This window comes from Cupressus sempervirens, chromosome 4, assembly GCF_028749045.1.
Source record: "Cupressus sempervirens isolate cs-2001-9-10 chromosome 4, ASM2874904v1, whole genome shotgun sequence".
Taxonomy (NCBI): domain Eukaryota; kingdom Viridiplantae; phylum Streptophyta; class Pinopsida; order Cupressales; family Cupressaceae; genus Cupressus; species Cupressus sempervirens.
The window spans coordinates 462,373,898-462,397,053 of record NC_143121.1 but is presented as its reverse complement, the minus strand read 5'-3'; the positions used below and the strand labels follow the sequence as shown (position 1 = coordinate 462,397,053).

At 38.3% G+C, this 23,156-nt stretch overlaps 1 protein-coding gene across 1 annotated transcript in view; it reads left to right on the top strand.

The window, feature by feature from the left end:
* The first annotated feature begins 1,251 nt into the window (after positions 1-1,251).
* The window catches only part of LOC149561982 (protein TIC 20-I, chloroplastic-like), a 43,142-nt gene continuing 21,237 nt past the window's right edge, over positions 1,252-23,156 (top strand). Inside the window, exon 1 of the mRNA XM_089825502.1 lies at positions 1,252-1,377. The gene's annotated coding sequence lies outside the window, so the exon portion shown is untranslated. The remainder of the gene's footprint in view (positions 1,378-23,156) is intronic.

The window sequence follows — 23,156 nt, the reverse complement described above, 5'->3', positions numbered from 1 at the left end:
TCATATGACTTTGGATGAATTCTAGTATCATCCAATAGATCCATAACATGGTTTTCGGATGCTGCTTGTCCATTCCCTCTAACCCTTAAAAAAACCAATAGCATTTATAAAGACAAGTCGCTTCATAGCCTCTACAGTTCGTTGCTGTAACTATTACCTGCTCAATAGCTTCATACTTTTCATCTGGAGTAAGGAAATGTTCCAGTGAATGAAGCTTCAATGATAATATTTCTTTGCCAAGACTATATAATGTTGCAACCATGACCAATGGATTTTGAAGATACCGACCAAGAGCCACAACACGCCTCACAATCCCTCTCTGTGTCGGCAACTAGTCTTAAGAGATGCGAGAATTCTCATATAGTGTAGGCAATAATTCATCTACATAAACAACATTTATTGTGTCCAATCCTTCTGCCAAATCACGTGGATGAACACAAACACAGGGAGGGATAGAGAGAGGACACAAACACACATATTTAGTGGCTAAGTCACAAGGTTCAAGTTTCAATTCGAGTTCGACAATTATGAAGTTCGGATGAACTTGACAATAAATTCAATTCGACGATAAATTTGTCTTACACAATTTTTCAAAAATATATAATATATATGATCACAATTTCCAACAATGAGACAAAAAATAACTTCGTACAAATGATTGCATATATGATTATTTTTTACTTTTCTTTGCTAATAAATAGAATTAAAATAAAAAATAATAATCATTTTATTTATTATTGACTAACAAAATAAAACTGTGAATATTCAAGAATAAAAAATAATAATAATGTAGTCTAATTATAAATAAATTAAATCATAAATATTAATACTTTACTCATTCTAATCCTTGTGTTTCACTAATTAAATAAGATTAAAAAAATTTACATCAAATTCCAATTCGAATTAGGAAATGAACAACCAAACGCAACAAAAAGATATTCCTAGTCATATTTTGTTCCAATTCCAATTTCTAAATTGGCAACCAAACACAGAATATAGATTTGAAAATTCATCTTCCGTGTCAACCAAACGGTCCAACTCTCTTCCTCAAATACATAACCAACCAAGTTTTCGAAGACCTAGTTGGTTATGAGAAAAATTCATCTTCCCCAACCAAACGGGGCCTACAAGATAAGATTAGAGTATAGAGAATAAAAGAGAACCAGTCTTATCCATTCACAACAAAGTACATTTACTAGTGAACACAACTCGGGGCATACAAAAGAAGAATTTGGGGTACGCGACAGAGTGTTTGACCTGGTGAAACTCGGAAGACGCATGGATTAGAGGCTGCCGAAATAGTGGAGAGGAAGAAGAAATAGCCGCTGCGGCGATAGCAGGACGAGTTTTGGCGAGGTGCATTGCTTCATCGTTAAGGTCTGCCTTTGACTCTCTCTCCCTCGCCAAATTCAAATTTTGCAGTCGCCTCTTGGTTGATTGCCCTTATATAATGCACGGCGATTTTAATTCTGTTTAGGGTTTTTAATAGTTGGTTAGTTTTCTCGTTTTCGCTTGCTTTTAGGAGAAATCTATCATTTCTTGATACACAGCCCAGTTTCAGTTGATGTGATCACTGACTTGAATTTCTGGCTTCTCTGCTCAATACAATAACTCATTGTCTCTGTTTCTGCAATCAATTGATCAAACTCACCTTAAATTCATTTGAAGCCCTTTTGACAGTTGTCTCAATCCCTCCATATGCATGATGTGCCATTACATTTCTCCCACAGGAAAGCCGCAGCAGATATCAGATTGCATTAAATTTTTTTTTTTAAAATCATTCTCCATCAGAAGATCATAGAATATGAGTAATTGCCCGGTGAACCATGAGATTTATCCTCACAAAGGTACCTCGCGGTTTTTCAGTTCACTTAAATATGGGACAAGTCGAGAGTAAATATACACAAGCTTTTTTAACAAACCAGTATTTTACATCTCCCGCTATGATTCCAGTGTACGAAACCGCATTGCCTTGAGACATTTATTTGAAAAGCCTTAAATGCTCCACAAGAATGCCATTTTGCGTGCATCCAGCAATCATTGCATTTCATGATGCCACATTTTGTTGAGGCATTTTTTGAAACAACTTATCCGCCTTTTCTACAGGTTAACATTTCTTGAGGCATTTTGTCAAACAGTTTGCATGCCTCATTTGTGCTCCATTCTTTGTCAGGGAAGTTGCAACAATAGTATTCACAAAAAAATACTCTCAGTTAGGCTTTGATAGACGTCCACAACCTGTTGTAAAGTTTCCTATTTGGCACAAGCAGGGAGGATGTTGGCAAAGGTTCATAAATTTGTTTGTATTTGCGACAATGACAGTTGTTTAAAGGTTCTGAAGGCCTTTTCTGTGGTTCCATTTTAGACCATAGTGGCAAGCCTCGAACTTGACTTGGACACTTGGAAACCCAAATCAGGCTCGGACTCAAATCTTGAACTCGGCGTCTGGACTGCAAATTAAAAACCAATGAAATTCAAATATTTTTAATGATTTTAAGTTTTTTTCATGCATCATTTAGCTAATTAACATCAAATACACAATAATTGAGATAAATAGAAGCTACTTTGCACACATACATAACATCTCATAGATTACATAAGTATAAATGCAAAGTTTTGAAAGAAATTACTTGAAGTTAAATTGAATAACATAAGAATAAAAAATGTCACTTCCAGAGCCTTGGAATGATGTTTGCTTGGTTCTGATGAAGTATTTAATGCTTGAAGGGAGGTATGATGTTTGTTACTTTTATCATTTTCCTCTTCTAAACCACATCCGCCATTGTGATTATATTTCTATTCCGTTCTTCTTGTTACATGAATTAGAGTATACAGTTTCTGCTCTTAAGGAGAAGATGAAAAAGGGGGTTAATTATACTATCCTCCATCAGGGGTTGGTGTTTTGTCTTTACTAGTTCCATCTGGTTTTGTTACCCCCAAGGATTGTGGATGTTGACATCCCGACTCTCCATAACCCCTGTCCCTACAATATTCCTTTAAGAATTATTGGCCCTAGTGCTCCTACCTCCCAACCTTCACATAGTGGATCCACTGAGGAGAGGAAGATTCCCCCCCTGGTAAAAAAATAAGAATAGAGAAAGGGAAGGAGAAGGAGTTGGAAGACTTGGAGGATGAGGTGAGAGGTGGTAGGCAAAGATCTGGAAAAATTGCGAAAACTAATGCTAAAAGGAAATTGAGGTCCACAGCCTTGCAAGAGGACAATTCGAATTCTAAGGAAATGACCCACCCCAAACAACAAATAAAACAAAAGACTTCAAATTATGGTGTGGGGAATAATGAGGATAATGAGGGGGATGTCTTAGATTCCTATAGGTCTAGCTTGGGGGGTGTGACTAAAGGAAGTAAGGAGATGACCCATGTTTCAACCTCAATTACTATGAGGTGTGTGGACCTCACGCAGGACCCGTTCCCTGACACGGTGGAAAGAGCCCCCTCCCCTATGACGATGTCTTCACTTACTAGTGTTAAACCTAAAGATAAGATTTGCTCTAACCCCCCAGTTTTGCAGGCAATTGACAAGGACATTGTGGATGGTAACCTGAGTGCTAAGCAAGAGGTCGCCGAGGAGATCAAGCTGACTGATAAAGAGCTAAGGGAGAGAGTGCATGCCAGGAGGAAAGAATAAGACTTTTGGCAAAGTTCACCATTAAGGTGACACATGCAACGACCACTACTCTACATCTACTGAAGGATAATCAGGAGGGGGACCTGACTAATGTAGAGTCCAAAATGTTGTTTGACTTCTTGGCGGAGGACTGAGCCAACATCCTCCTTAAGGGGAAGGATGGGAAGAAGCTCAATTAGGGCCGACTCCCCTTGGTTTCTTGTGTTTTATGATTTGCTGGTTACTGAACTTAGTGTGGTTTAAGGCAATTTTACCTTTGTTTATAAACTTTTTCAGTTTAAGTAGTATTGTTTCAGGCAGTAGTAGTAAGTTGCCTGGTAATACTTTTTTAATGATCCTTCGCGTGTTGTTTTTGCTTGGATTAGTAGCAATAGGGGGTAATTTTGTTTGGTGGTAATCTGCTGGTTGTGTGCCGGTTTGTTTGTTGTAAGGGTCGACCCCCTTGTTTTGGCTACTTTTTAATTCAAAAACATAATAATAATAAGTGTCACTGTCAAATGTCTACAATATTCATGGAATATGCAATTCGTGGAATCAAAAGTTGAAAACATATATTAAAATAAAGGCTCATAGCAGCCTATGTCCTATGAGTATGCCTAAGATAGGTCATGGAAGACTATAGAGCCATCCTCTCTTCCTGTCTTTGAGGTTGAACCTCAGTGATATGCTCATCATGATCCTCCTCATCCTCCTTTATGCTCATCCTTATAATCCTTATCATTAGAGTTGGATCCATCACTCTCGGCCTCAGGGTCTTGCACTAGGCCTCCTCCACCGCCATCACCCCTGTGTCTGCCCCTGCCTCTTGATCCACTTGATCAACCCACTCCATGTCTTCATCGTTGAAGACAGGATCATCAATCTCTGTGTTCCACTTTACTTGTATATTGACCTTGTCTAATACAATAGGAGATGTGTCGGTGCTCGAAATCTGTTTGTGACGAAGGCAAATGTTGTATTGAATAAACACAAGATCATTTAACTTTTTTGTTGCCAACCTGTTGAGCTTCTTCAAGTGTATATGCTCAAACATACTTCAATTGCATTCACATCCTAAAGCATTAGATGGCTGGTTCAAGATTCAAATTGCAATCCTCTGTAGATTTGGCACCTTAGTGCCAATCATCTCCCACCATACACCTGAAACAAGAGAATTTTAAATCAGTTCTATAACTTTGACTGTATCAATCTAGATTCTAGATTCTAAAGTGGTAATTGAACTATAAATTAGAATTTGGAATCATAGATTTTTACTAGGCATCAGTTCTGTTCGGTTTTTCTTGCATAAGGCTCGTGCAAATAGGTCTCTTTGTGCTTTCTTATGCATCTCCAAGTCACAAACAATAATTGTTTAAACTGTTTCATCGGTTGACTTTCTTTGTATAACATCATAGAGGTCACTCCACACCTCGTCATCAGGCTTAAAACTCGGGTTGAATTGGTATATTTAGTTAAGGAATTAAGCAGTTGCATGTATAGGCCTGTGAAGTAGATTGTGCTATTGCCTATCAATGACATCCCATATGAGACCATATTTATCCCGATTCCTTGCATAAGAAGCTCAAATGACCTCTTTCGCACTATCCACGCCTTCATAAATGTAACCCATTGATGGCTTCTCTCCATTAGCAATCCGTAGGAGAACAAAACAAGGCTCTATGAATTTCAATCGTTGTGAACCACAATCTCCTTGGTAGGTTGCCAAAAGCTACTCTTGTCAAAAACCCTATCAACCACCCTAGGCCTTGCATTGCTCTTTGCATATCATGAAATTGTTTTGTCCTCACATACAAACATGCCTTTCAAACCAGCGTTTGACTTAAGCAAAGATTGCAAAGTGAGAAAATTTGTAATCTAGTGACCTTTGGATGAGACAACTCTTTTTTCTTTGTGTATTGCTTCATAAGGTTGAGGACCCAAGCATGATTATATATGAATTTATTAATATTTCTTCCTTTCTCCACATTTTTATTATCCAATGAAGTTTACCTAGATCCTCTAATATGTGTTTAATGCAATGGGCAACACAAGGTATCCAAAACAAGTGGCAGTGCCTCTCCATAAGAAGTTTACCAACAACAACATAATTTGCTACATTATTTGTCACTATTTGCACCATTCTCTTCACCCACCTCCTTCAACACTTACCTCATTAGCTCACAAATATACATTGCATTTTTGGTATTCCCCGAGGCATCAATCGATTTCAAAAACACTGTGGAACTTGAGAAAATATAATTTTTTTTAGTACAACTACAATCACAATGATCAATCAATTTAGTATCTAATTCAATGATCAATTTACTACTAAGTTACCAGCTTCTAACTTTCTAAGTACAATATTGAATTACCCGATGAGGAGACTAGAAAATTCAGTAGTGTGTCTAACCATCAGTTATGATGGTACAAACCTTTGCGGCCCATGCTTTATGTTGCTCCTCAATTTCAACTTTTACATCAACCACTATTCGGGCCAAAATAACACCTTTTAACTCTTCATCATTAGGGGCTTTGAACCCAAACCACAAACAATAACAACATCCATGGCAATCTGCCAATAAGGAGACCTAAAACAAATTCAATAGACAAATAAGTATACTTACTAAGTCAATAGTAAAAGAAGTATGACATACAAATTTGCGAGTCTTGAAAGCAAGAGAAGACATACAAATTAAAAAATAAAATAATAAGTTGTACCTTGCTGCATTTAAGGAAGGTTGTTGTAGAAGAAGAAATTTCCAAGTGCCAATTTTGCTTGCTCATGCTTCTCCTTATTCCAAGCCATGCCCTCAAGCGATGGTTGTGCATGTGGAGTTGTGCGTGGAGCAAAGATGGAATCAAGTGTGGATCTTTGCTTATGAACTTGAGGTCCAATGCTCACACTCATAGATGCATTAGTACTAGTAGGTGGAATTGGAGAGTGACCTTAATAACTTGAAGGCCCTCTACACTTCTTGTTTTGCCTAAGCGTGCCATCTCTTCTTGTTGCTTCTTTTTAAATTCTTTTTTCTCGTGAGAAGCCTCTAGAAAAGCTTGCATAAGGTGCACGACATCTTGGGGTATTGCCTTGCATGGTTTGGCATCACACCTTGGTATATGTGCAAGGTGATATTTTACGACTCCTTTTTTATGGCTAGGAATGATATGTTTCCAAGCCCTATCCCTTGATACTGCAATAGGGTCAGCATCAGGTTTAGTTTTAGGCCCCTCAAGATAAGGCATGATGTTTCTACTGCTGCAATATACCATAAAAAAAGAAAAAAACATCTACTATATAGAAACTCAAATTTACAAATAGTAGGGCTGCTTACTTTTCAAGTTTTTCATCAGCATAAAATGGAACAATTCTAAAGAGTCTAGACTCCAAACAAATGCAAAAAAAAAAAAAAAAGATTCATGAATGTAATTTTTTTTATAAAATAACACAAGAAATGTATCTTACCTGGTCAAATTTGCTCTAAAAATGGAAATGCAACTCAAGTTTGAAGAAGCCTCCTCCAAATGCTTCTTTTAACTCCTCTCAATGCTTAGATGCAAGCTACAAAGTGGCACAAACAATCAGCAACTGATTTATGAGAGCCAACCGATTTGCCTATCTATCTCCCAAAACCTTAATAATCTTCCCTTAAGCCTTCTTTCTCTATTGTTTGTGTTTGCAAGTGATAGAATGATCTTTTTAGGTCTTAGACATGCAATATAAATTGAGGAAAAAAAGATAGAACATTATATTTTTTCTTTTGCACTTTCTTGGCTTTGCTTGATGGCCAAGTCAAGTCAACAAGACTCACCAAGTTAAGGTAAACTCGGCTAGGACTTGACCGAGTCCGAGTCATGAGGCCACTAGACTTGGGGAGACAGTCTCGCCTCGAGACTTGCCAAGTCTTGGAGCACTATTTCAGACATACTATGTCGTCAATGAAGTTCATTAGAACACATTCCTTTAAGGCATTTTATTCATTAGTTCATGTGTCTAATTTATGCTTATACACTTCGCATATATATCATACAATGACCATCCCATCTTCTACAGCTTTTATGTTAGCAAATACTAATGATACTGCCAAAAGTTAAGTGATTGGATTAGACAATTGCTATATGCATTTGGCTAAACAATATTAATGGAACCTAAGCGAAGCCATGCCTTAACTTGCTTACTTACGTTCTTGTTTCATATTATTTATTTTCTTGAGACGTTCCTTCCTCTGCCTTGTTCTTTCTTTTCTTTGCTACTTCTTTCTGTATCCTTGTATTTAGAGCTTGAATGGACCCATGTGCTTTCTTGACTTCATATTTCTTGGTAGCCAAACCCACTCATATTCCTCAATGTCATATTCTTGTGGCAAAACCTCTCCCATCACCTTGTCTACCTTTGGGATTGCAACTTGAGCAATAGGCACACCTAAAGCATTTTTTGTAACTTGATAGAATCTCTTGGCCGACTCTTTGTCCTTCTCAACTTTGTTTCTTTTCAATATCTCTTCGACGCTATCAATTGCCCAAAGTGCTACATGTTTGTCCTTCAGTCGATCTTGTAGCCATGCTGGTGGTGTAATCTCCCCTAGTTCATTTTCTCTTCTTTCCTGTTCCTAATTTTGTTCTTTAACTTCATTATTGATTTCTTAATTTCCTTACATCTTTTGTGGTTGAATTGCACCATCTTCTGTGAGTGCCTTTAGTTTGTAATCTCATTCTCTTTATCTTGATATCCTTCGTTTTGTTTGAGGGGAGAGTCTACCTCTTGTTCGTTATGATCCAAAGAGACATGGCTAGAGCTCTTACTAGCTCTCCATTTGCAATTGGAACCAATATTTCTTTCTCCAATGTTTGCCTTCATGGCATACCTGTTTCTAGGGGCTTTTGTTTCTTTTGTTGTGGATCTTGATTAATTGTTTCCTTCTTTTTCTTATCTTTCATCTGGGAAGGTTGGTTGCACCATTTGCCATTGTGTTGTGGTTTACTTTCGAGTCCAATGTTGAGCCCCTTTGGCTACTTAGATGATTCCTTCTCAAGTTCAATGTAATGTCCCCTTTTTGGTGTTGGTCATGATTAATACTTATTTAGTCAATCGTAATGTATATAAGTCCTAAGAATATGTCCATAATAATGATAACAATCAGCCAATTATATTATTATTTAGTTTATGGATGGATGGTATAGATGCTATCTAAGTTGCCGAGACACTAGCTATGGACTCCTTCGAAGTTTATAGGTCCAAGTTCGCATCCCAAAGGCTTACGAATCGCTGATCCCTAACCTCTATTGGGATATGATCCATTAACTTGGATTTATACAAACCCCTCCTTGGTAACCCCTTACTCCTAAAGTTACCTTTAATTCTTGTGTCCAACCTTATTATTATTCCAACTCATGGTGGATACAGTGGGTGTTAACCAAGTTGCCTAGATACCACTATCAGTGGATTCCCTCAAAGTTTACAGGTCCAAGTCTGTATCATGAAGCTCTACGAAATGCTAACTTCTACCTTATCTTGGGACAAAGATCCATTGCTTGGAATTTACACAAGCTCCTCCTTTGAAACACTTCATTCTTCCCTTCCTAGCCAAATAGTAGTCGTAGGATTGAAATGTGGATATACATTTCTAATTTTGTTATTAGAATTGATATTACAATCTTATTGTCGTAATTGATATTGTAAGAATTTGGCTTAGGCGAGAACCCAAGAACTAAAGAACTCAACACAAGCACATAGTAGACCAAAATAGACAGAGTATGATTAGAATGACGATATTCATTCAATAACTTGATGGTTAGACACACTACTGAATTTTCTAGTCTCCTCATCGGGTAATTCAATATTGTACTTAGAAAGTTAGAAGCTGGTAACTTAGTAGTAAATTGATCATTGAATTAGATACTAAATTGATTGATCATTGTGATTGTAGTTGTACTAAAAAAAATTATATTTTCTCAAGTTCCACAGTGTTTTTGAAATCGATTGATGCCTCGGGGAATACCAAAAATGCAATGTATATTTGTGAGCTAATGAGGCACATGTCCAGGCACATGTCCACCAGATATGGATTATCCTCCATTAAGCACGGGATTAAGTGCGATGATGTGAGGATAAGCCTACAATGGTGTAGCACGCAAATCAGTGGAGTAGACAACGTGCTAAATGAGGAGTGCGGATAACTGTGTTGTCATCATGACAACTCAGTGAATGATGCATACTCCTATGTTGTAGACACCATGTGCATAATTAGAGTTGCGTAACTCAATTAGAGTTCACAAACTCCTAAGTGTCTCACTTAAAATAATAATAAAATAATGTAAAATAATTAAATAATGCATTAACCTAAGTAAAACTTAAGTAAGTGTAATAAGTAAATACTTATTTACACCAACACCCCCCTTTAAGTGCAAGTTAGGGGAATGCCCTTAAGCTTATGAAATCTAGGATGCAATGCAATATGGGTCCCAGCTACTAGGCCATGTTAGGTACCCATGTACATAATGATATGCAATCTCCCATAAAGTGGGGAAAGAGGGAAAACCTCATGGGAAAAACCCTCTCCCAAAAAGAGAGATAAATAGGGATGCATAGATAGATGGAGTAATCAAGACCCCCCCATTATGACATACATCTAGTATATACATAAGAGAATGATGAGAAGAGGAAGAGAGACAGGATGGGCTCCTCCCCCCAAAGAAGAATGCCAAACAGTGAAGGCTCCAATGAAGAAGCTGATCCAAGACTGCAGAATGGTGTTCCTCCCCTTAGGAAGAAACAATACCAAAGGTACAAGTGAGACGCTTCCGCTATGAGTGGAAAGAATCCCATGGATAAGTGATGTCGCTGAAACTTGCTCAACTAGCTGAAGAACCTGTCCCAAAGAATTGTCTGTCCCTACAACTGATGAAAAACCCTGCTGCAATTGTTGATCATAAGTATCCACAATCACTTCAACCTGTAAGGATCGAACAAGTAGAGAATGAACAAGAGAGTCTAGAACCCTTGTGACAACTGAAGAAGGTAATTCCGCATTAAGAAGAAGAGGCAGATCATCAATACTGTCCCTCAAATCTGTTACTAAACCTATATTTGGAAGACTAGATGTACCCTGTTGTTCTGGAACTATCACTGTGGCGATGTATGCATGCGGACTGAACTGATGAAGTGACCTCTCACTGTAACTGTCGATAGAACCCCACGCGTCTGAATCTGTTGAAGTACTATCGCTGGTGTCACTATCAGTATCCACACTGTATGATGTGTGAAGAGGAGTAGAGGACAAGCTGGGAGAACTTTCCTCAAAATGTACATCCTTCTCCACAAAAATCTGATGTGTCTCAGGATCTAGAAGTCTGTATGCCTTCACACCGTCTTCATAACCAATGAAGGTACAAGGCCGAGGCGATTGTGCTTTGCATCCCCTGGAAGATTTCTTTGCCCATGCAGGACAACCGAAGACTTTGAAGTGTGTCACAATAGGTTTTCTGCCGCACCATGCCTCAAAAGGAGTTTTTCCATCTAAGGCTGGATGAGGAGAACGACTAAGAATGTGAGTGGCATTGGAGATTGCTTCGACTTCTAATGATGGATCTAGAGACTTGGCATGAATCATGCAACTTGCCATAGACTTAAGAGTTCTAATCCTCAAAGCTGCAACATCTGTCTTATGCGGACTGAATGCTGAAGGAGTCTGAAGATCAATTCCCTCATTTCTGCAAAAATTCTTAAGTCTTCTGTTCACATCCATGTTTCCATTATCCATTCGGAGTACTGTGATGGCCTTTCTGGATTTTCGTTCTGCATGAGCCTTGAAGTCTAGAATGTGTTCAACACTTCATTCTTACTATGCAGAAAGTAGACCCAAGTGAACCTTGAAAAGTCATCAACTAAAGTGAGTATGTAGCGACCCTGGTTGAATGCAAAGGGATTGGCTAATACCATGTGAACCATTTGTAGAACACCAATTGCTCTAGAAGACTTCCCTCTTTGTAACTTCCCCTCTGGATGCATATCCACTGAATCTGTTGAACAGTCGCCCTTAGAAAAGTTGATTTGAGGTAGACCTTTCACCATGTGGTATGTGCAAAGTTGTTGAAGATAGCGGAAGTCAAGATGACCATACTGCTCATGCCATAATTGCATGTTTGAATTGGATTGTGATAACAAGGCCTTTGAAGAAGACTTGGGTACAAAATGAGAGAAACAGTACAACCTCTTGTGATCATTCACTTTCCCTACTGCAACCAAGGAATTATCTTTAAGACTGTGCACTTGATCTGAGTCTGGAAGGAACTCAACTCTATGTCCATCTCCAAAGTGAGTGACTTGGTAGATTGAGAGGAGATTTGAACTTAAGTTTGGAACATAGAGAACCTCTTGAAACTCTCCATTTTCCATTTCCACGTTTCCTTTTCCTTCTACTTCCATTTTGCTATCATTCCCCATGAAGATGTGTGGTATCCTTGAGTGATTCAATGAAGAAAAATCGTCTCTTGAAGAACCCATATGATATGAGGCACCTGAGTCAAATATCCATTCCTTTGAAGAGTTTGCATTTGCCATGAATGCTTGCCCTTTGCCCTTAGAATCTGAAGACGACCCTTTCTCCTTGTAAGCATTAGGCAATGGAACATTATGTTTCTTCATGATGTGAGTCAGTTCATCAATCTTTTTAAGATAACACTCATGCTCTTCATGACCTGATTTCTTGCAATAAGCACACTTCTTCTTCTCCTTGTTGTTGTCCCCTTTCTTGTTGGAATTTGAGGACTTGCCTTGTTGATTGGATTGTGGTGTTGTCTTTTCTGCATCCTCAGATTTGCTCTTCCATTTCTTCTTACCCTTTCCTTTATTTGAAGATTGTCCAGCTGAATGTTGAGAACCCTCATTGGCCACCAATGCTTTGGACTAAGTTGATTTGAGAATCCCCATTGATTTCAACTTCTTTTCTTCATCATCCAATAGTTTAGCATATTCATCAAAAGTGACTTTCTTGTAGGCAGACCCTAAGGAGTCGTTGAGGTGTTAAAAGAAGATACAAATGTGGAATATTCCGATGGCAGCTTGTTATGTATGAGATAGATCAGTCTGTCATCTTTGATAGAACTCCCACAGTCAGTAAGCTTTGTCCTTAATTCATTCACCTTGATGATGAAGTCCTGTATTGAGTCATATGACTTAGGATCTAAGGAAACAAGCTCATCTTCAATTTTGAACACATCCTCTTCAGACACTTTACCATAAAGGCTTTCGAGGGTATCCCAAGCTTCCTTGGATGTAGTACATTTCTTGATTTGATACATGATTTTATCATCTACCCCCAAACATATATCACCTAGGGCTTTCCTATCCTTGGCTACCCAATTAGAAATTTCACTTATTGATACATTATCACCTGCTGGTTTAGGAAGAGTACCATCTACATATTGTGAAACTCCATTATGCATTAAGTGATACCACATTTTGATTGACCACGAAGCATAGTTATGAGGAGTTAATTTAGGAAACTTAAAGTTGCCCATAATGTAGAAAATGAAAGAAAATTGCAAAAAAGAGAGAACACAACACCAAGAACACCCCCCCTTTTTACTAAATCAAGAAACCCCCCCAAAATAGATGCTTTGGGCACTTTATCAGTAGTGCGATTACAATGGGCCACTTGCCAATTTTGGCTTTAGTGGATTTTTGATTTTGCTTGTTACAACCTTTTAATAGAGTACAAAACTGAAACTTTACAATGTGCTACAATTCTGAAGCTTACAAAGCAAAGAAAGGCCCTATTGCTGAAAGTGACAATTTTGTCCACACAACACTATATTCTGATGCCAAATCTGGAAATTAGACGAAAAATAACGCACTTTCAAAAAAAATAGAACCTGTTTTCGACTCCAGATGTGCCCGTATGGAGCATTTGAAGTTGCAAAATGCAGGATTATCCAGGTAGAGTCGCCAAAAATCGCAATTTTTGAACAATCCGTGCACCAAAACCAAAAAATAGCTGCACCACTGAAAACTTTAGAAAATTTCACCCAATTTCAAAAAAAATTGCTCTTGATTTGGAGTCCGGATGTGCGAGTTATGGCCTCTTGAAGTCGAACTGCAAAATTGAAAATCAATTTGGTGAGGGGTTGCACCAGCAAAAAACGGGGTTACATTTGACGGTCATACGACCGTTGTAGCAGTTTTAATTTGCCCAGAAATCACATCCGGACGGGCGTCAATTTTAGGATATGAATGCAATGATGTTAGCACAAATTCTCTGCCTTCGGATGATGTGGCAGATTATGCGGATTTTGTATTGTACGGATCTGTACAGACATGTACAAACCAAATCGACGTGTCCTTTTGATTGGTCGTACGGCTTGCTGACTCAGCAATCGTGGTGGCGTCCTCCGTGGTGATACAGTCAATGCTGATGTATTTGTTGACGTGTCCTAGGCGCTAACTGAACAGGACTGTCGTACGTTTTCGTGCTTGGTGCAGATTGGGCCGCGTGTCAGTGTTCCCAAGAGGATGCGTGGCGGGGTTCAGCGTTGAATAGTTGCCGGATTTGTTTAGCGGATTGCCGGAGTATGAAGTTCACGGGCGTCGGAATCGTTGTATGTTTGCCGATTTTTTGCCAAATGATCCCACATGCATGGGATAGGCGCTTTAAGCGCACCTTATATTGAGAAGCCCGCAGAACCTAAAACAAAGGATGCTGCCGCTGGGAATTGATGTTGTCAGGGCCGGCTCGCAGGCTGAAGTAATATGGTGCAGTTGCGAGCCGATTTTTCTAACGTCGAAGATGCAGTATGGCCCAATGACGTCGAAGATGCAATACGGCCCAATGTTTAATGATCCACCAATTAAATGAAATAAACCCTGCACTAAATAAAATATATCCGCCAAATAATAGAGCCGAGCCGGGGTGTCACTGCCCGGTTCGGAAAAATTTTTCTCTGCTTGTGTAACTGAAAATACCAAATTCGAAAATTCGGAAAATACAGAGAAACAGATCCCAAATTCGAAAATTCGGAAAATACAGAGAAACAGATCTGAAAATAAAATTAAATAATCAGATCAATGAAACGATCATACCCACTTGCAAATCGGTGCTTTCGGGTGCCGGTTTGCAAATTTTTTTTTGCCTCACGATCAACTTTCACCCAATATAGGCGAGTTTATAGTCGATCTTCACCGAATCGACGCTCCGGACACAACGGAGAGGTCAGATCTGGCTCTAGACGCTCCCAATTTCTGCAAATCCTTCGGATGCGTGTCGAGGTGCTGAAGCATGAACGGTCTTGAACGGCTACGTGATGAGAATCCTCCCTCAGCTTTGATACCATGTAAGAATTTGGCTTAGGCCAGAATTCACCCAAGAACTAAAGAACTCAACACAAGCACACAGTAGACCAAAATAGACAGAGTATGATCAGAATGACGATATTCATTCAATAACTTGATTCAAGAGTACACTAGGAGTGCCTGAATATAAAGGCCTCATGAGAGCTTCTAGAATGCATAGAAGTCAGCATCATGATATGTCATACAACCAGGCACATGTCCACCAGATATGGATTATCCTCCATTAAGCACGGGATTAAGTGCGATGATGTGAGGATAAGCCTACAATGGTGTAGCACGCAAATCAGTGGAGTAGACAACATGTGCTAAATGAGGAGTGCGGATAACTGTGTTGTCATCATGACAACTCAGTGAATGATGCATACTTCTATGTTGTAGACACCATGTGCATAATTAGAGTTGCGTAACTCAATGAGAGGTCACAAACTCCTAAGTGTCTCACCTAAAATAATAATAAAATAATGCAAAATAATTAAATAATGCATTAACCTAAGTAAAACTTAAGTAAGTGTAATAAGTAAATACTTATTTACACCAATAGATATTAGTACTACAATTGTTATACTTATTGATATATGATCAATATTCATATATATATAAATATGTATATCATATAGATATAATATATCTTAGAATCATATATAAGATTATTCATATTCTCGTTTATATTCATAATCCATTTGAAAAGTCACAACCTCTTATAATTACAATCCATGTGAAAAGTCACAACCCTTTCATCGTTGCTGTCTTTCAAAAAATTCACTTCCTTATTTTCTTCACATTCCTTTCCTCTTCTATTAATCCTTCGTTAACTCTTCCCTTTTCGTCTTCTTCTTTTCCTTTTCAAATGAAATCTTCTCCCTCTTATATTGTATTTTGAAGGAGTCACATCTCTTTATTACATATCCCTTTACCTTTCATTAGATTTAGTTAATACATATTATTTTATATTATATTGTTTGTTTATTTATTTATTTTATGTTTAATATCATTTATTAGTAAACCCTATTTGGAAAGGTAACATACATATCCCTTTACCTTTCATTAGATTTAGTTAATACATATTATTTTATATTATATTGTTTGTTTGTTTATTTATTTTATGTTTAATATCATTTATTAGTAAACCCTATTTGGAAAGGTAAATACTTTCTCCAATATTGTCTCTTGTAGTTGATTTATTTATCATTCATCGTAAATTTATTATTATTATTTCTCTTTTTTTAATTGATAATAAACTATATCATATTAATTATCATTTATATTATAATATTTTATTATTATCTCTTAGTTTATAAATTTAATACTAGTTGTAATATATGATTTTATTATCTTTATTCATTTAATAATATATCTTATTTAATTATTATTATAATTCTAGGTTGCATGGGTACATGTACCTACACCCCTAGTACGCGCACCCATGTACCCAAGTACCAGGTACACATACCCCAAGTACCAGGTACTCAATGGAGAGTGTCATAGCTAAGGCCTTGAATAAGATTTTTGTTTTTGTTTTTGTTTTTTGTTTGTATATTGACCTGTTTATTAAGCTTAATTTAATACGTAATCAATTTGAAACTTTGATTCAATGCTGATTGACAGTAAACTTTGTCACTATTCAAGTCAGCAATTTATCATTTGCAATCTGGCATTGTTATATTATTTATGATCTTCTTGTTCATGTTTAAAATCTGCCTTCTTTGTTATGCATATAAACATTATCATATATTATTGTTACAAACATAATGCAAATCTAAAACTGAAAATAATACATTACATTTGCAAACTTGATCACTGTTCTTGTTTTGAAAAACCATTGTCATGACTCATAATTTCAGATTTTCTATAAATATTAAGTTATATCTAAAAAAAAAGTTTAATGTACCCAAGTACCTCTATTTTGAAAAAAAGTCGTACTTGTACCGGTACGCCCGTCCCCATGCAACCTTGTTAAAATTCTATCTTAAAATGGGGACATGACATTTAACTACATCTTTCATTAGTTCATTAATCAATGTAAGCCTCCTTACCATTGGGTGAGTTATTTGCTTTCTCAGCCAAGCCTTGGTGAATGTTCTAACCTGTAACAATTTCCTTTTCTACATCAAAACTCTCCTCTCTTTCATCCATCCAATTGATGTGAAGAACACCATTCTTCTTGGCTATCTCATGATTTCGGTGAAGGTACTGCCTATCATCTTCCACTTGATCAGGAATTTGGATCCACTTGCTCGCTCCGATCAACTTAACTGACATCTTGGAAATCCTCTATTAGTAGTGGCTGGGCTGGAACCTTGGAAGTTTTTCTTTGGACATACTGTGCTCCCTAAAACATGGATGAAACTAAATTATCCTCTTCCACTTGATCACGAATTTGGATCCACTTGCTTGCTTTGATTAACTCAACCAAGATCCTGAAAAACCTCTATTAGTACTACCTTGTCGGGTGGAAACCCAGGAAGTTTCTTTGGACATATCGTGCTCCCTAAAACTCGGATGTAAATGAATTTGGGAAATTGGATATAACATGAACCATGCTTCTCACTAGATCCTATGCTTCTTTTGAGTACCTTCTTAGTGGATTCCCTTACAATAGCCTTAAATTGTGCATGACAAATACATCAGTAGCAATTGTGAAATGACCGTTGTTGTGGAGGTGCAGTTGAGGGTAGCAATCGTAAACCATGAACTCCTCTTTCTTGTTTCCTACTTGGCTCAGGTATTTTAATTTGGGTTCTATGCACCCAAGCCATCATGTAAACCAAGTTGGAGGTCATTTAGAATGCCTTAGTGTGTGTTCTAGCCCTCAATTGCTCATCAATGTTCTCGCTGATTGTCCAATTAAACATCTCATTCCCACTATGTATCATTACTATGTTAGTATTTTTCAGTTTCTTCTTGGTTGAGTGACTTGTCTCTATGGGAGAATGGTAGTCCTCGGGAAAATGGTCGTCCGCTTGTGTCTCCACAGGAAAATGGTCATCTGCTTGTGTCTCCATAGGAGAATCGTAGTCCACAGGAAAATGGTCGTCCCCCTGTGTCTTCATGGGAAAATGGTCATCCACTTGTGTCTCTAGGGGAGAATGGTAGTCTACGGGAAAAAGGGTTATTCGCCTATGTCTCCATGGGAGAATGGTAGTCCACGGGAAAATATTTGTCTGCTGTGTCTCCACGGGAGAATGGTAGTCCACGGGAAAATAGTTGTCCCCCTGTGTCTCCATGGGAGAATGTTGTCCACAAGAGAATGGTTGTCCACGGGGCCTCCCCATATGGATAAAGGGGGTCAGCGTGAATGCAGAGTGCCCTTGCTGCCCAAGGGCCTATCGGACGAGAGCATACGTAAAATGCCCTCGTCCTCCATAGCTATATAGTGTCGGGTTGGCACCCCCTCCCCTAGTTACACCCTCGACTATATAGATAGATAGATGGCCCCTATCAGTGGCGTCATTTTGTCCGAGGGAGTATAAGGCTATTTGCAAGGACATGTTTCGTCCATGGGAGAAAGCTTAGTCCAGGGGAAATGGTTCCATGGATGCCTGGGTTCCTTGGTAGTTTGTTTCTTCGAATTTGCATGTTTGCCAGGTGTTTCTATTTGTTGTGCCTGGGCCTCTGCACACAACATGCCGAAAGTGATGATTATTTGGATATGCAGTGTTTCATTCTGAGTTTCCTAGAATAGATAAAATGTCTGCATGTTAGGTGAAGCTATTCGAAGAAGCATTAGTTATTCTAGAAAATGAATGCTAGTGATTGGACATTGGTCCCATGATGAGTTCTTTTGTCCTAAACTCGTTATTGACAATCAATGATAATAATGACACTCAAAAATGTAACTGTTTGAAGAGCAAATGGGATGAAGGCACCTGGAAGAGGAGTCTCGGGAGATTTTTGAAGTGCAGATCATTGTTTTTTTTGTAGGTGATAGGAGAATGTGGACATGGTATGTAGGATGAGTACAAGTTTTTTGTGGACCAAAGCCCAGATATTTTTGGGGATTCATTCTGAAGTGGTGTTGTTTACTTGGTAGAGTTGAATATAGGGTGTAAACAAGGGATTACACACTCGGTGGGATAGGCATATTTTCAAGGAGGAAGGAGTTCTACTGTAACGGTGTGAAGAACACATCATTTGTATGGTGAGGTCTGATATAAGAAGTTTTTCTGCTGCACTTGTGAACTCATTTGTATGAGAACGGTTGTGTTGCTGCATCTGTATTTTTGTCTACAGTGTTATATCACTTTATGATAAAACAAGATTTAAACTGGTTGAAATACTGTTGCTTCATCAATTAGCTGGAGGTTGTGGCCTATAGAGGTAGTTGCCTCAGTCTGATAAGGTTGAAGCCTGCTTTTTGTTGAGAAGGTTGGAACCTTGGATGTATTGGGTTGGAGCCCACATTTGCAGTGATTAGTGATACCGTGGTTTTTACACAAAAGGGTTACCACGAGATAAATCCATGTATCTTTGTTTCCTTTGTGTTCATTCAGTTGCATTTACTTTTAGATTTTTGAAATACTGATTCACCCCTCCCCCTCTCAGCATTTCTTAAGTTTTTCACACTATGTAGTAGCACATCCATGTCTTGAAAAGTGCTGCCCGTGGACTGCCCATTACCCTGTTCAGCATCAAAATGAGATCTCCCCCATCTTCTCTAAAATCTGTCTTCGTCAGCTTGGGAAGCTGAAAGCAATTTTTCCTAGTTCCCACTAAGTTGCTAACAACTCCTTGTTGACAAGGCTGCTCTGATGACTGGATTTGTTGTCATACTTTTTCATGGCTTTCTTCTTTTTCTAACGAATACCTATCCTGTGCTATGGGATGTTGAAAGTAATCCTCATAGGATCTGCTGTAAGTAGAACTCCAATGCTTACCTTTGGTGTGACAACTTGTCTAGTAGTTGGATTGTAGTTTCTTGCCTTCTCCAAGACTAATTCTGTCCGTTGATGTGTAGGTGGGAAGACCGCTGCCCACACAATACCATTCTTAATTATCTTCTTGATTTCTTTGGATTTTATGACTCCATACATTCTGTCCCTTACTAGATTCATGTCAAATGGACCAAGATTGGTATCGCCAATGTGCTCCCTTTTGGAGGTGAAGGTGGATTCAGGAGTCATATCTTGTTTATCAGATTTCAGTTGTGCCAACCTTCGTGCCTTAGAACTTTCAGCATTTTTGGTTCCTTAATCCTTTCTCTGTTTGCTCATTTCCTTCCTTCTCCCTCCCTGGTGGGTTTTTCTTTTCCTTGGCTTTGGCTTTGGATTTTCGCCATCTATTTCCATGATTTCTCTTTGTTTTTATCAGACTTAAATAAAATTCTAAAGTTAATAGTTACCGGAGTTCTAAAATCAGACTTTAAAACTTTAACAGTAGACTTTGAAATTAGCAAATGCAGTACGTTAACGGCATGAAAAACTTAGAAGTTTGATCATTTGCAAATCCTAGACCTCGTACCACTTCTCTCTATTCAATTTTACTGTGCTGCTAGCAAAATATTTGACTGAGCTCTGAGAAACAGAGCTTGTTACAAAACTATATTGTTCTGAAAATGGTTGTAGATCTCTGTCCACAATACCAACATTTTTGTGAGAAGAATGAAATTTGAAGAATGGGACTGGTTTGATTAAACGCAGGCCTTATATATGTCTAAGATGAATGCAATCAGACCCTAATTTGCTGGTAAATGCTTGTAATCCGAGTCCTCTTGCTGGTAAATGTTGACAGGGATTGAAATGAGAGTTTAATTTGTTGAGAAGTGGTTAAAATTAGATCCAATTCCTGGTAAATGTCCGAGATTTGTCCAACTTTAGCATGAAATCTTGGGGAAAAAATTGTGTAGGTTGAAATGCATCATATTCTTTATGCAGCTTTGTAATAAAATAGTCAATAAAATAAAAAATCTCTGCCCTGCTGGTTCGAACTTCAGATGTGCCTGCAATCAGCTTGAACGAACTTCTTTTGAAGTGTAAAAGTGGCCTTCTTTATATAGACATGGCGTCTTGGATCAATTTCTTTCCTTGCGGGGCTACTACTTTTAATATTTATCATCATATATTTAATGGCAACCTCATTTCTATTGAACCCGTAGTGTCCTTATTAAATTTTTGCCTCTTGCCAGTTCAAATTTTGGATTTTGAAGACCTCCATATTGGATCAGTTTTCTCCATGTAGGGATCCCGTCATTAAATTTGGGCCTCTAGTGGTTAAACTTGAGGCTATGGGGAATTGGCTTTGATGCTTTGTAGCTTCGCATTTAAAATTGTGAGGTCATGTATTAAATATAAATCCACACACCTGATTTGGCCCATTTGTTGTAGTAGAGGCCAGATTTAGTGCCTCATGATTCCTTGTGCCCAGATTTAGGGCCTGTATTTAGAGTTTTAAGGTCTGTCTTGAGTTTGTGACCAGATTCGAGGCTAAGGAGTCTGATTTAAATTGAACTGGGCTAGGTGAATGGATGCAAGCCCACATACTACTTTGTAGGGACTGATTAAAGTCTTATTTATTTGAATTAAAAGTAAGCCCACACGTTATGAATTTAGGTCTTTGCAATTGGCATTTAGGTCGGACTTAAAATTTCAAGGCCATATGCAAGATTTAGGGCCTATGTTTTCCCGGATTTAGGGCCTTGCCATAAAACTTGGTGCTGAGCTTTAGGTCCCATTCCATGGTGCCCAGGTTCGGAGGTTTGAATTTGAATTTAGGCCTGGACCTGCATTGATTTTAGTTCCATCAGATCCATATGTTTGATGATACAGAGCCTGGTGTATGCTTTTGGGTTCAGATGTTTGCCATTATAGATCTTATCTGATTCAGATTTAGGTCCGATCTAACAAATTTGAGCCCACATGCCTCATTTAGGGCCTGCCCTTTGGCACATATGCTCATATATAGGGCTGCATTCATCAATTTTAGGCCTGATTTATGGATTTAAGCCCACACGCTACCTTATCCAAGTTCATGAGTAGAGCTTTGAACCAAAAATGTTTGAATTTGAAGGCTTGATATAGGCATTGTCTTCACACGTTTAGCTATGAAGGCTGCCTTGTTGTATCTGAACTTGGATTTTTGAGTCCACGTTTTATTTAGGGCCTTCTGATGGATTAGGCTCAGACATTATCCATTTAGGCCCAGACATTTACATTTAGGGTCCAAGCTTAGGCGTTTCACATTAGGGGCCAGATTTTCGCTGAACTTACTTTATTTCACAGAATCTTGGCCTGAACTATATCAGATCAGATCAACACCTTTCCTTTTGGGACTGTTCTATGTCGATCGTAGGCTCAAGCATAGAGCATTAAGCCACGTTTCAGCTTAGAGCCCATTGTAGGCCTCTCATTTGAATTGACCCTAGGCCTAGAGTTTGCAAATTAGGCCCACATTTTAAGGCCTTGCTGATTGGCTGAGGCCACACATGTTTCACATTATAGGACTAGAATTGGAAGTAGGGCCCATGATTTTGCATTAGGGAAGCATTATTTTAGCCTCTCCAAGGCCACTCAATCTTGGCAAAGGGGCCCATAATTTTTTTTGATTGTTGCCAAATTTTCTCTAGCACCTAAACCTATTGAAGCAAAAGAGGGGGTCCTCATTTGCAATGAGGTGATGGTGTGAAAACCTCACAACAGCTTGTAATCAAGAATTGTGGCCTTGCACTCATCCACATCCTCTATCTCTTTTGTTAGAGACCTGGACTGAAACTGCATGTTTACCTTGATTATTCAAGGTAGCCCTGTAGGAATAGGCGGGGGTCACCCATCCATGCAATCCACCACCCACTTAAGGCATGAAGATAGAAGACTTGGAAAATCATCAAAGTAATTCAATCCTTTTGTCAAATGGGTTCGAGGTTTTGGGCTTATAGATAGATAGGTCTCTCCCGACCCAATACATTGAACCAATGATGGTGTTACATCCATAAGCAAGATAGAGATAATTACATCTTCCATATAAGTGAACCGAAGGGATAAAGACGGATGATAACACACTCAATACACATGTCAATCTTAAGGTCATAGATAGCTATAAAAAGGGTATCTTTGCAACTTATCATAATAAAATAATTACCAAAAGGCATTTGACCTGGCATTTGACCTAGCATCATGATTGGTATAAATATACTCTAGTATAGGTTTGAGTTTTTGGTAGGGTAGTTTAAGTGTTGGTGTAGGCAGCGAAATGGAG